We start from the raw sequence: 12,877 nt of genomic DNA, 5'->3' as shown, positions 1-12,877 counted from the left end.
TAATTGACCTTGTTATCAGATTTTGGTGATCTTTAAGTAGACAAGTCAAATTTTCAAACCCCCTGTTATGGTGTAGGGTACCTGGCCTTCTCTGATGTAATCAGAGTTAGATTTGATTCAGTGATTTTATAAAAACAGATAGGAAGCACAATTTAGCAGTGGGTTGCAGAGAAAAAGAAATATGCTGGCAAAAAAAATCCAATTGAGTGATTAAACAGCTCTTCATTTTCTGGCTTTATTTTTATGCTAACAAATTTGTTCTCTGAAAAGTGTCCACAAAGCCAAGTCTCTGATTAACACCTTTGTAGGGATGGTTTTTCACCTATTACTAAATTAAACTTGCTTCATTGGAAAGGCAGCAAGATGCATCCTCATTTCAATTTCTACTGAAATAATACAGGTTGACACCAGGAAACATTAACGCCACTGCATCCTTGCTGCTTTCTCATGTGGAAGTCTGTTTAATGTGAAAACAAGGTGATATCTAATTAGCACACAGGTAAGGAATTAAGAAAATCTTTATTTAAGGGTGAAGATGTTTCTCACAAAATCGTTGCCCCAATGCATCATTGAAATTCAAGCTGGAAAGATGATTTTAATATATCACTTGTACATTTTGTATTGCTCTTCTGGTGACAATGTAGTTTGTTTTTGTCAATTACCCTTTTAATAATAGGGTAAAGAAAATTAAGTGGATTTTTTAAAGAAAACTATACTGTCAATATACTATTCAAACAAATTAAAATGGTAAAAGTTATTGTACTTCAAGTAAAAATAAAAGAGCAAAAATATCAATCCCAGTTTTGATTACTTAAATTAACAAAAAAAATGCATATAGCAAAGGATAGTTTCAATCTGCCTACCGCTGGGTTATGGGCCCAGCATGCTTCCATTGCTGTACTCTGCTGCACATGTAAGTGCAAGAGATCCTGAAGCACTCACTCATCATGGGAAAGTACCAATGTGTTTCTTCGTTGGTTGATGGAAGAAACATCTTACAAAAACTCTCCAGATTATTGACTTTTTAAAGTTTTTCAAGGAAACGTTTTAGATGAATGCTTATTAGCCTTTGTCAGTATGGACTTTTGCAAAGTGTCTCTGTGGCGCAATCAGTTAGTGCGTATGGCTATTAACCAAAAGGTTGGTGGTTCAATCCCACCCAGGGACGTTATTGACCTTGTTATCAGATTTTGGTGATCTTTAAGTAGACAAGTCAAAATTTCAAACCCCCTCTTATGGTGTAGGGTACCTGGCCTTCTCTGATGTAATCAGAGTTAGATTTGATTCAGTGATTTTATAAAAACAGCTAGGAAGCACAATTTAGCAGTGGGTTGCAGAGAAAAAGAAATATGCTGGCAAAAAAATCCAATTGAGTGATTAAACAGCTCTTCATTTTCTGGCTTTATTTTTATGCTAACAAATTTGTTCTCTGAAAAGTTTCCACAAAGCCAAGTCTCTGATTAACACCTTTGTAAGGATGGTTTTTCACCTATTACTAAATTAAACTTGCTTCATTGGAAGGCAGCAAGATGCATCCTTATTTCAATGTCTACTGAAATAATACAGGTTGACACCAGGAAACATTAACGCCACTGCATCCTTGCTGCTTTCTCATGTGGAAGTCTGTTTAATGTGAAAACAAGGTGATATCTAATTAGCACACAGGTAAGGAATTAAGAAAATCTTTATTTAAGGGTGAAAATGTTTCTCACAAAATCGTTGCCCCAATGCATCATTGAAATTCAAGCTGGAAAGATGATTTTAATATATCACTTGTACATTTTGAATTGCTCTTCTGGTGACAATGTAGTTTGTTTTTGTCAATTACCATTTTAATAATAGGGTAAAGAAAATTAAGTGGATTTTTAAAAGAAAACAATACTTTCAATATACTATTAAAACAAATTAAAATGGTAAAAGTTATTGTACTTTAATGAAAAATAAAAGAGCAAAAATATCAATCCCAGTTTTGGATTACTTTAATTAACAAAAAAAATGCATATAGCAGAGGATAGTTTTAATCTGCCTACCTCTGGGTTATGGGCCCAGCATGCTTCCATTGCAGTACTCTGCTGCACATGTAAGTGCAAGAGATCCTGAAGCACTCACTCATCATGGGAAAGTACCAATGTGTTTCTTTGTTGGTGGATGGAAGAAACATCTTACAAAAACTCTCCAGATTATTGACTTTTTAAAGTTTTTCTAGGAAACGTTTTAGATGAATGCTTATTAGCCTATGTCAGTAAGTACTTTTGCAAAGTGTCTCTGTGGCGCAATCAGTTAGTGTGTACGGCTATAAACCAAAAGGTTGGTGGTTCAATCCCACCCAGGCACGTAATTGACCTTGTTATCAGATTTTGGTGATCTTTAAGTAGACAAGTCAAAATTTCAAACCCCCTCTTATGGTGTAGGGTACCTGGCCTTCTCTGATGTAATCAGAGTTAGATTTGATTCAGTGATTTTATAAAAACAGCTAGGAAGCACAATTTAGCAGTGGGTTGCAGAGAAAAAGAAATATGCTGGCAAAAAAATCCAATTGAGTGATTAAACAGCTCTTAATTTTCTGGCTTTATTTTTATGCTAACAAATTTGTTCTCTGAAAAGTGTCCACAAAGCCAAGTCTCTGATTAACACATTTGTAGGGATGGTTTTTCACCTATTACTAAATTAAATTTGCTTCATTGGAAAGGCAGCAAGATGCATCCTCATTTCAATGTCTACTGAAATAATACGGGTTGACACCAGGAAACATTAACGCCACTGCATCCTTGCTGCTTTCTCATGTGGAAGTCTGTTTAATGTGAAAACAAGGTGATATCTAATTAGCACACAGGTAAGGAATTAAGAAAATCTTTATTTAAGGGTGAAGATGTTTCTCACAAAATCGTTGCCCCAATGCATCATTGAAATTCAAGCTGGAAAGATGATTTTAATATATCACTTGTACATTTTGTATTGCTCTTCTGGTGACAATGTAGTTTGTTTTTGTCAATTACCATTTTAATAATAGGGTAAAGAAAATTAAGTGGATTTTTGAAAGAAAACAATACTGTCAATATACTATTAAAACAAATTAAAATGGTAAAAGTTATTGTACTTTAAGTAAAAATAAAAGAACCAAAATATCAATCCCAGTTTTGGATTACTTTAATTAACAAAAAAAAAATGCATATAGCAGAGGATAGTTTCAATCTGCCTACCTCTGGGTTATGGGCCCAGCATGCTTCCATTGCAGTACTCTGCTGCACATATAAGTGCAAGAGATCCTGAAGCACTCACTCATCATGGGAAAGTACCAATGTGTTTCTTCGTTGGTTGATGGAAGAAACATCTTACAAAAACTCTCCAGATTATTGACTTTTTAAAGTTTTTCTAGGAAACGTTCTAGATGTATGCTTATTAGCCTTTGTCAGTATGTAATTTTTACAAAGTGTCTCTGTGGCGCAATTGGTTAGTGTGTCTGGCTACTAACCAAAAGGTTGGTGATTCAATCCCACCCAGGGACGTAATTGACCTTGTTATCAGATTTTGGTGATCTTTAAGTAGACAAGTCAAAATTTCAAACCCCCTGTTATGGTGTAGGGTACCTGGCCTTCTCTGATGTAATCAGAGTTAGATTTGATTCAAGGATTTCATAAAAACAGATAGGAAGCACAATTTAGCAGTGGGTTGCAGAGAAAAAGAAATATGCTGGCAAAAAAAATCCAATTGAGTGATTAAACAGCTCTTCATTTTCTGGCTTTATTTTTATGCTAACAAATTTGTTCTCTGAAAAGTGTCCACAAAGCCAAGTCTCTGATTAACACCTTTGTAGGGATGGTTTTTCACCTATTACTAAATTAAACTTGCTTCATTGGAAAGGCAGCAAGATGCATCCTCATTTCAATTTCTACTGAAATAATACAGGTTGACACCAGGAAACATTAACGCCATTGCATCCTTGCTGCTTTCTCATGTGGAAGTCTGTTTAATGTGAAAACAAGGTGATATCTAATTAGCACACAGGTAAGGAATTAAGAAAATCTTTATTTAAGGGTGAAGATGTTTCTCACAAAATCGTTGCCCCAATGCATCATTGAAATTCAAGCTGGAAAGATGATTTCAATATATCACTTGTACATTTTGTATTGCTCTTCTGGTGACAATGTAGTTTGTTTTTGTCAATTACCCTTTTAATAATAGGGTAAAGAAAATTAAGTGGATTTTTTAAAGAAAACTATACTGTCAATATACTATTCAAACAAATTAAAATGGTAAAAGTTATTGTACTTCAAGTAAAAATAAAAGAGCAAAAATATCAATCCCAGTTTTGATTACTTAAATTAACAAAAAAAATGCATATAGCAAAGGATAGTTTCAATCTGCCTACCGCTGGGTTATGGGCCCAGCATGCTTCCATTGCTGTACTCTGCTGCACATGTAAGTGCAAGAGATCCTGAAGCACTCTCTCATCATGGGAAAGTACCAATGTGTTTCTTCGTTGGTTGATGGAAGAAACATCTTACAAAAACTCTCCAGATTATTGACTTTTTAAAATTTTTCAAGGAAACGTTTTAGATGAATGCTTATTAGCCTTTGTCAGTATGGACTTTTGCAAAGTGTCTCTGTGGCGCAATCAGTTAGTGTGTATGGCTATTAACCAAAAGGTTGGTGGTTCAATCCCACCCAGGGACGTAATTGACCTTGTTATCAGATTTTGGTGATCTTTAAGTAGACAAGTCAAAATTTCAAACCCCCTCTTATGGTGTAGGGTACCTGGCCTTCTCTGATGTAATCAGAGTTAGATTTGATTCAATGATTTTATAAAAACAGCTAGGAAGCACAATTTAGCAGTGGGTTGCAGAGAAAAAGAAATATGCTGGCAAAAAAATCCAATTGAGTGATTAAACAGCTCTTCATTTTCTGGCTTTATTTTTATGCTAACAAATTTGTTCTCTGAAAAGTTTCCACAAAGCCAAGTCTCTGATTAACACCTTTGTAAGGATGGTTTTTCACCTATTACTAAATTAAACTTGCTTCATTGGAAAGGCAGCAAGATGCATCCTCATTTCAATGTCTACTGAAATAATACAGGTTGACACCAGGAAACATTAACGCCACTGCATCCTTGCTGCTTTCTCATGTGGAAGTCTGTTTAATGTGAAAACAAGGTGATATCTAATTAGCACACAGGTAAGGAATTAAGAAAATCTTTATTTAAGGGTGAAAATGTTTCTCACAAAATCGTTGCCCCAATGCATCATTGAAATTCAAGCTGGAAAGATGATTTTAATATATCACTTGTACATTTTGTATTGCTCTTCTGGTGACAATGTAGTTTGTTTTTGTCAATTACCATTTTAATAATAGGGTAAAGAAAATTAAGTGGATTTTTAAAAGAAAACAATACTTTCAATATACTATTAAAACAAATTAAAATGGTAAAAGTTATTGTACTTTAATGAAAAATAAAAGAGCAAAAATATCAATCCCAGTTTTGGATTACTTTAATTAACAAAAAAAATGCATATAGTAGAGGATAGTTTCAATCTGCCTACCTCTGGGTTATGGGCCCAGCATGCTTCCATTGCAGTACTCTGCTGCACATATAAGTGCAAGAGATCCTGAAGCACTCACTCATCATGGGAAAGTACCAATGTGTTTCTTCGTTGGTTGATGGAAGAAACATCTTACAAAAACTCTCCAGATTATTGACTTTTTAAAGTTTTTCTAGGAAACGTTCTAGATGTATGCTTATTAGCCTTTGTCAGTATGTAATTTTTAAAAAGTGTCTCTGTGGCGCAATCAGTTAGTGTGTATGGCTATTAACCAAAAGGTTGGTGGTTCAATCCCACCCAGGGACGTAATTGACCTTGTTATCAGATTTTGGTGATCTTTAAGTAGACAAGTCAAAATTTCAAACCCCCTGTTATGGTGTAGGGTACCTGGCCTTCTCTGATGTAGTTAGATTTGATTCAGTGATTTTATAAAAACAGCTAGGAAGCACAATTTAGCAGTGGGTTGCAGAGAAAAAGAAATATGCTGGCAAAAAAAATCCAATTGAGTGATTAAACAGCTTTTCATTTTCTGGCTTTATTTTTATGCTAACAAATTTGTTCTCTGAAAAGTGTCCACAAAGCCAAGTCTCTGATTAACACATTTGTAGGGATGGTTTTTCACCTATTACTAAATTAAACTTGCTTCATTGGAAAGGCAGCAAGATGCATCCTCATTTCAATGTCTACTGAAATAATACAGGTTGACACCAGGAAACATTAACGCCACTGCATCCTTGCTGCTTTCTCATGTGAAAGTCTGTTTAATGTGAAAACAAGGTGATATCTAATTAGCACACAGGTAAGGAATTAAGAAAATCTTTATTTAAGGGTGAAAATGTTTCTCACAAAATCGTTGCCCCAATGCATCATTGAAATTCAAGCTGGAAAGATGATTTTAATATATCACTTGTACATTTTGTATTGCTCTTCTGGTGACAATGTAGTTTGTTTTTGTCAATTACCATTTTAATAATAGGGTAAAGAAAATTAAGTGGATTTTTGAAAGAAAACAATACTGTCAATATACTATTAAAACAAATTAAAATGGTAAAAGTTATTGTACTTTAAGTAAAAATAAAAGAGCCAAAATATCAATCCCAGTTTTGGATTACTTAAATAAACAAAAAAAAATGCATATAGCAGAGGATAGTTTCAATCTGCCTACCGCTGGGTTATGGGCCCAGCATGCTTCTATTGCTGTACTCTGCTGCACATGTAAGTGCAAGAGATCCTGAAGCACTCACTCATCATGGGAAAGTACCAATGTGTTTCTTCGTTGGTTGATGGAAGAAACATTTTACAAAAACTCTCCAGATTATTGACTTTTTAAAGTTTTTCTAGGAAACGTTTTAGATGAATGCTTATTAGCCTTTGTCAGTAAGGACTTTTGCAAAGTGTCTTTGTGGCGCATTCAGTTAGTGTGCACGGCTATTAACCAAAAGGTTGGTGGTTCAATCCCACCCAGGGACGTAATTGACCTTGTTATCAGATTTTGGTGATCTTTAAGTAGACAAGTCAAAATTTCAAATCCCCCTGTTCTGGTGTAGGGTACCTGGCCTTCTCTGATGTAATCAGAGTTAGATTTGATTCAGTGATTTTATAAAAACAGCTAGGAAGCACAATTTAGCAGTGGGTTGCAGAGAAAAAGAAATATGCTGGCAAAAAAAATCCAATTGAGTGATTAAACAGCTCTTAATTTTCTGGCTTTATTTTTATGCTAACAAATTTGTTCTCTGAAAAGTGTCCACAAAGCCAAGTCTCTGATTAACACCTTTGTAAGGATGGTTTTTAACCTATTACTAAATTAAACTTGCTTCATTGGAAAGGCAGCAAGATGCATCCTCATTTCAATGTCTACTGAAATAATACAGGTTGACACCAGGAAACATTAACGCCACTGTATCCTTGCTGCTTTCTCATGTGGAAGTCTGTTTAATGTGAAAACAAGGTGATATCTAATTAGCACACAGGTAAGGAATTAAGAAAATCTTTATTTAAGGGTGAAAATGTTTCTCACAAAATCGTTGCCCCAATGCATCATTGAAATTCAAGCTGGAAAGATGATTTTAATATATCACTTGTACATTTTGTATTGCTCTTCTGGTGACAATGTAGTTTGTTTTTGTCAATTACCCTTTTAATAATAGGGTAAAGAAAATTAAGTGGATTTTTTAAAGAAAACTATACTGTCAATATACTATTCAAACAAATTAAAATGGTAAAAGTTATTGTACTTCAAGTAAAAATAAAAGAGCAAAAATATCAATCCCAGTTTTGATTACTTAAATTAACAAAAAAAAATGCATATAGCAAAGGATAGTTTCAATCTGCCTACCTCTGGGTTATGGGCCCAGCATGCTTCCATTGCAGTACTCTGCTGCACATGTAAGTGCAAGAGATCCTGAAGCACTCACTCATCATGGGAAAGTACCAATGTGTTTCTTCGTTGGTTGATGGAAGAAACATTTTACAAAAACTCTCCAGATTATTGACTTTTTAAAGTTTTTCTAGGAAACGTTCTAGATGTATGCTTATTAGCCTTTGTCAGTATGTACTTTTTGGGAAGTGTCTCTGTGGCGCAATCGGTTAGTGTGTCCGGCTACTAACCAAAAGGTTGGTGGTTCAATCCCAACCAGGGACGTAATTGACCTTGTTATCAGATTTTGGTGATCTTTAAGTAGACAAGTCAAAATTTCAAATCCCCCTGTCCTGTGTAGGGTACCTGGCCTTCTCTGATGTAATCAGAGTTAGATTTGATTCAGTGATTTTATAAAAACAGCTAGGAAGCACAATTTAGCAGTGGGTTGCAGAGAAAAAGAAATATGCTGGCAAAAAAAATCCAATTGAGTGATTAAACAGCTCTTAATTTTTTGGCTTTATTTTTATGCTAACAAATTTGTTCTCTGAAAAGTGTCCACAAAGCCAAGTCTCTGATTAACACCTTTGTAAGGATGGTTTTTAACCTATTACTAAATTAAACTTGCTTCATTGGAAAGGCAGCAAGATGCATCCTCATTTCAATGTCTACTGAAATAATACAGGTTGACACCAGGAAACATTAACGCCACTGCATCCTTGCTGCTTTCTCATGTGGAAGTCTGTTTAATGTGAAAACAAGGTGATATCTAATTAGCACACAGGTAAGGAATTAAGAAAATCTTTATTTAAGGGTGAAAATGTTTCTCACAAAATCGTTGCCCCAATGCATCATTGAAATTCAAGCTGGAAAGATGATTTTAATATATCACTTGTACATTTTGTATTGCTCTTCTGGTGACAATGTAGTTTGTTTTTTGTCAATTACCATTTTAATAATAGGGTAAAGAAAATTAAGTGGATTTTTGAAAGAAAACAATACTGTCAATATACTATTAAAACAAATTAAAATGGTAAAAGTTATTGTACTTTAAGTAAAAATAAAAGAGCCAAAATATCAATCCCAGTTTTGGATTACTTAAATTAACAAAAAAAAATGCATATAGCAGAGGATAGTTTCAATCTGCCTACCGCTGGGTTATGGGCCCAGCATGCTTCTATTGCTGTACTCTGCTGCACATGTAAGTGCAAGAGATCCTGAAGCACTCACTCATCATGGGAAAGTACCAATGTGTTTCTTCGTTGGTTGATGGAAGAAACATTTTACAAAAACTCTCCAGATTATTGACTTTTTAAAGTTTTTCTAGGAAACGTTTTAGATGAATGCTTATTAGCCTTTGTCAGTAAGGACTTTTGCAAAGTGTCTTTGTGGCGCATTCAGTTAGTGTGCACGGCTATTAACCAAAAGGTTGGTGGTTCAATCCCACCCAGGGACGTAATTGACCTTGTTATCAGATTTTGGTGATCTTTAAGTAGACAAGTCAAAATTTCAAATCCCCCTGTTCTGGTGTAGGGTACCTGGCCTTCTCTGATGTAATCAGAGTTAGATTTGATTCAGTGATTTTATAAAAACAGCTAGGAAGCACAATTTAGCAGTGGGTTGCAGAGAAAAAGAAATATGCTGGCAAAAAAAATCCAATTGAGTGATTAAACAGCTCTTAATTTTCTGGCTTTATTTTTATGCTAACAAATTTGTTCTCTGAAAAGTGTCCACAAAGCCAAGTCTCTGATTAACACCTTTGTAAGGATGGTTTTTAACCTATTACTAAATTAAACTTGCTTCATTGGAAAGGCAGCAAGATGCATCCTCATTTCAATGTCTACTGAAATAATACAGGTTGACACCAGGAAACATTAACGCCACGTGGAAGTCTGTTTAATGTGAAAACAAGGTGATATCTAATTAGCACACAGGTAAGGAATTAAGAAAATCTTTATTTAAGGGTGAAAATGTTTCTCACAAAATCGTTGCCCCAATGCATCATTGAAATTCAAGCTGGAAAGATGATTTTAATATATCACTTGTACATTTTGTATTGCTCTTCTGGTGACAATGTAGTTTGTTTTTGTCAATTACCATTTTAATAATAGGGTAAAGAAAATTAAGTGGATTTTTAAAAGAAAACAATACTTTCAATATACTATTAAAACAAATTAAAATGGTAAAAGTTATTGTACTTTAATGAAAAATAAAAGAGCAAAAATATCAATCCCAGTTTTGGATTACTTTAATTAACAAAAAAAATGCATATAGCAGAGGATAGTTTTAATCTGCCTACCTCTGGGTTATGGGCCCAGCATGCTTCCATTGCAGTACTCTGCTGCACATGTAAGTGCAAGAGATCCTGAAGCACTCACTCATCATGGGAAAGTACCAATGTGTTTCTTCGTTGGTTGATTTAAGAAAATTCTTACAAAAACTCTCCAGATTATTGACTTTTTAAAGTTTTTCTAGGAAACGTTCTAGATTAATGCTTATTAGCCTTTGTCAGTATGTACTTTTTGCAAAGTGTCTCTGTGGTGCAATCGGTTAGTGTGTCTGGCTACTAACCAAAAGGTTGGTGGTTCAATCCCACCCAGGGACATGATTGACATTGTGATCAGGTTTTGGTGATATTTAAGTAGACAAGTCAAAATTTCAAACCCCCTCTTTTGGTGTAGGGTACCTGGCCTTCTCTGATGTAATCGGAGTTAGATTTGATTCAGTGATTTTATAAAAAACAGCTAGGAAGCACAATTTAGCAATGGGTTGCAGAGAAAAAAATATGCTGGTAGAAAAATCCAATTGAGTGATTAAACAGCTCTTCATTTTCTGCCTTTATTTTTATGCTAACAAATTTGTTCTCTGAAAAGTGTCCACAAAGCCAAGTCTCTGATTAACACCTTTGTAAGGATGGTTTTTCACCTATTACTAAATTAAACTTGCTTCATTGGAAAGGCAGCAAGATGCATCCTCATTTCAATGTCTACTGAAATAATACAGGTTGACACCAGGAAACATTAACGCCACTGCATCCTTGCTGCTTTCTCATGTAGAAGTCTGTTTTATGTGAAAACAAGGTGACATGTAATTAGCACACAGGTAAGGAATTAAGAAAATCTTTATTTAAGGGTGAAGATGTTTCTCACAAAATCGTTGCCCCAATGCATCATTGAAATTCAAGCTGGAAAGATGATTTTAATATATCACTTGTACATTTTGTATTGCTCTTCTGGTGACAATGTAGTTTGTTTTTGTCAATTACCCTTTTAATAATAGGGTAAAGAAAATTAAGTGGATTTTTTAAAGAAAACTATACTGTCAATATACTATTAAAACAAATTAAAATGGTAAAAGTTATTGTACTTTAAGTAAAAATAAAAGAGCAAAAATATCAATCCCAGTTTTGATTACTTAAATTAACAAAAAAAAATGCATATAGCAAAGGATAGTTTCAATTAGAGATGAGCGCCTGAAATTTTTCGGGTTTTGTGTTTTGGTTTTGGGTTCGGTTCCGCGGCCGTGTTTTGGGTTCGACCGCGTTTTGGCAAAACCTCACCGAATTTTTTTTGTCGGATTCGGGTGTGTTTTGGATTCGGGTGTTTTTTTTCAAAAAACCCTAAAAAAACAGCTTAAATCATAGAATTTGGGGGTCATTTTGATCCCATATTATTATTAACCTCAAAAACCATAATTTCCACTCATTTTCAGTCTATTCTGAATACCTCACACCTCACAATATTATTTTTAGTCCTAAAATTTGCACCAAGGTCGCTGGATGACTAAGCTAAGCGACACTAGTGGCCGACACAAACACCTGGCCCATCTAGGAGTGGCACTGCAGTGTCACGCAGGATGTCCCTTCCAAAAAACCCTCCCCAATCAGCACATGATGCAAAGAAAAAAAGAGGTGCAATGAGGTAGCTGACTGTGTGAGTAAGATAAGCGACCCTAGTGGCCGACACAAACACCGGGCCCATTTAGGAGTGGCACTGCAGTGTCACGCAGGATGTCCCTTCCAAAAAACCCTCCCCAATCAGCACATGACGCAAAGAAAAAAAGAGGCGCAATGAGGTAGCTGACTGTGTGAGTAAGATTAGCGACCCTAGTGGCCGACACAAACACCGGGCCCATTTAGGAGTGGCATTGCAGTGTCACGCAGGATGTCCCTTCCAAAAAACCCTCCCCAATCAGCACATGACGCAAAGAAAAAAAGAGGCGCAATGAGGTAGCTGACTGTGTGAGTAAGATTAGCGACCCTAGTGGCCGACACAAACACCGGGCCCATTTAGGAGTGGCACTGCAGTGTCACGCAGGATGTCCCTTCCAAAAAACCCTCCCCAATCAGCACATGACGCAAAGAAAAAAAGAGGCGCAATGAGGTAGCTGACTGTGTGAGTAAGATTAGCGACCCTAGTGGCCGACACAAACACCGGGCCCATTTAGGAGTGGCACTGCAGTGTCACGCAGGATGTCCCTTCCAAAAAACCTTCCCCAATCAGCACATGACGCAAAGAAAAAAAGAGGCGCAATGAGGTAGCTGACTGTGTGAGTAAGATTAGCGACCCTAGTGGCCGACACAAACACCGGGCCCATTTAGGAGTGGCACTGCAGTGTCACGCAGGATGTCCCTTCCAAAAAACCCTCCCCAATCAGCACATGACGCAAAGAAAAAAAGAGGCGCAATGAGGTAGCTGACTGTGTGAGTAAGATTAGCGACCCTAGTGGCCGACACAAACACCGGGCCCATTTAGGAGTGGCACTGCAGTGTCACGCAGGATGTCCCTTCCAAAAAACCCTCCCCAATCAGCACATGACGCAAAGAAAAAAAGAGGCGCAATGAGGTAGCTGACTGTGTGAGTAAGATTAGCGACCCTAGTGGCCGACACAAACACCGGGCCCATTTAGGAGTGGCACTGCAGTGTCACGCAGGATGTCCCTTCCAAAAAACCCTCCCCAATCAGCACATGACGCAAAGAAAAAA

The 12,877-nt window shown here is 36.1% G+C and overlaps 1 non-coding gene across 1 annotated transcript; it reads left to right on the top strand.

Annotated features, from left to right (window-relative positions):
* Positions 1-10,424: 10,424 nt before the first annotated feature.
* On the top strand, positions 10,425-10,498 carry TRNAS-ACU (transfer RNA serine (anticodon ACU)). Its single transcript has one exon. It is a non-coding gene; the product is annotated as a tRNA-Ser (tRNA).
* The last annotated feature ends 2,379 nt before the right edge of the window (positions 10,499-12,877 follow it).

Source organism: Pseudophryne corroboree, chromosome 8 (genome assembly GCF_028390025.1).
Source record: "Pseudophryne corroboree isolate aPseCor3 chromosome 8, aPseCor3.hap2, whole genome shotgun sequence".
Lineage (NCBI taxonomy): Eukaryota > Metazoa > Chordata > Amphibia > Anura > Myobatrachidae > Pseudophryne > Pseudophryne corroboree.
Note: the sequence above shows the minus strand (reverse complement) of the source record. Positions and strands in the feature narration are given on the sequence as shown.